Genomic DNA, 1,369 nt, shown 5'->3' on the forward strand with positions numbered 1-1,369 from the left:
CAGGAATTCAACGGTGGCAAGGCCAAGGTCGAGGAGTATTAAGGTAGTAGTAATTTCATTATCGTGATAACAAAGGGCCGTTGTATTCACTTTCTGTGTGACAATTTCTGGGCGCTGTCTTCCAGAGGGGTTTATTTCCACTGTAATTGTGTTGAATGTGGATACTATAGCTTGGCCTGCCTCTTGTATTGACTATATCGTTAAAACAGGGTGGGACCTAAAAAGACCAAAAAGAGAAATGAAAACTTAGCATTTCAAGGAGATGATTAAGGAGACAAGGCTGAAGGTTCCTCGCTGGAAGCAGTCAGGTGTCAATCCTGCAATTACCTGCATCGCTCAAGCAGAAACAGTCTGCTGATGGAACCAGTCTGGCTGAGGCCGCGGCTGCAAATTCACTAGACGGAGGCAGATTCTCCACTTGGTTGTGTGTGTGCAGAGACCAGGCCTCAAGAAATACTGCAGAGATCGCATGTCTCTTTTTCAAGCTGGCCTTCACTGCACACTCCTGCGTGCACACTCCTGCGTGCACGTTCAGCCGCGTCTCCTTCATCACTAACAACAAGAGCGTTGCGTATGCTCTAACTACACAGCGGCTGCACCCTGCCAAGGCCCTGGTGTGCAGGTCCAGCCCCATTTCCATCAGCAAATGCTGAAGTTGGTATCTACCCCTGTGGTCTGGTTAAAGGGATGTGAGGGGAAGGAAAAGAAGTTAAGACACCAACATCTGCAATGACGGATTACAGTTTTCCTTTCTTAAACATTTTATTTTGAGATCACTGGAGAGTCCCACGCGTTTGTAATAAATAATAAAGATCCCTCGTGTCCCCTCAGCGGGGACATCTTGCAGAAACTATAGTCCAACCAAGATACTGACAGTGAAACGCGTAGCCTATTGTATTCAACGTTCCCGGCCCCCCAGTCTTGGTTGTACTCGTGTGTACGACTCAGTGCAGGTCTGTGCATCCACACCACGGTCAGGATGCAGAACGGGCCCACCACCACCAGGGTCCTCCACGCTGCCCTTCTGTAACCATGCCCACCCCAAGGTCCCATCCTGAGCCTCTGGCAACCACGCATCTGCTCTCCATCTCTATAATTCTGTCCTTTCAAGAACGTTATATAAATGGGACGATACAGTAGGTAACCTTTGGAACTGGCTTTTTCCACGCAGCATACTTCCCTCGAGATTCTTCCAAGAGGAGTCACACTGTGGTGGGAAGAATCCATACCTATACATACGCTCAACATCTACAGGACCAGACAATTCCCGAGGCACTGATTATGGAGGCTGTCTGGCACCCTGGCCGATGTCCCGGTGCTGCTGTCCCTCGCCCTGCAGTGCCCAGGTCTTCCCCAAGTGCTGCGGGGG

At 50.0% G+C, this 1,369-nt stretch overlaps 1 protein-coding gene across 1 annotated transcript in view; it reads right to left on the reverse strand.

Annotated features, from left to right (window-relative positions):
• The window catches only part of SDK1 (sidekick cell adhesion molecule 1), a gene marked incomplete at its 5' end in the record, with an annotated part of 365,000 nt that overhangs the window by 241,759 nt on the left and 121,872 nt on the right, over window positions 1-1,369 (reverse strand). The window lies entirely within an intron of this gene.

This window comes from Lipotes vexillifer, unplaced genomic scaffold (assembly GCF_000442215.2).
Source record: "Lipotes vexillifer unplaced genomic scaffold, Lipotes_vexillifer_v1.1 scaffold625, whole genome shotgun sequence".
In the NCBI taxonomy this organism is placed as follows: domain Eukaryota; kingdom Metazoa; phylum Chordata; class Mammalia; order Artiodactyla; family Lipotidae; genus Lipotes; species Lipotes vexillifer.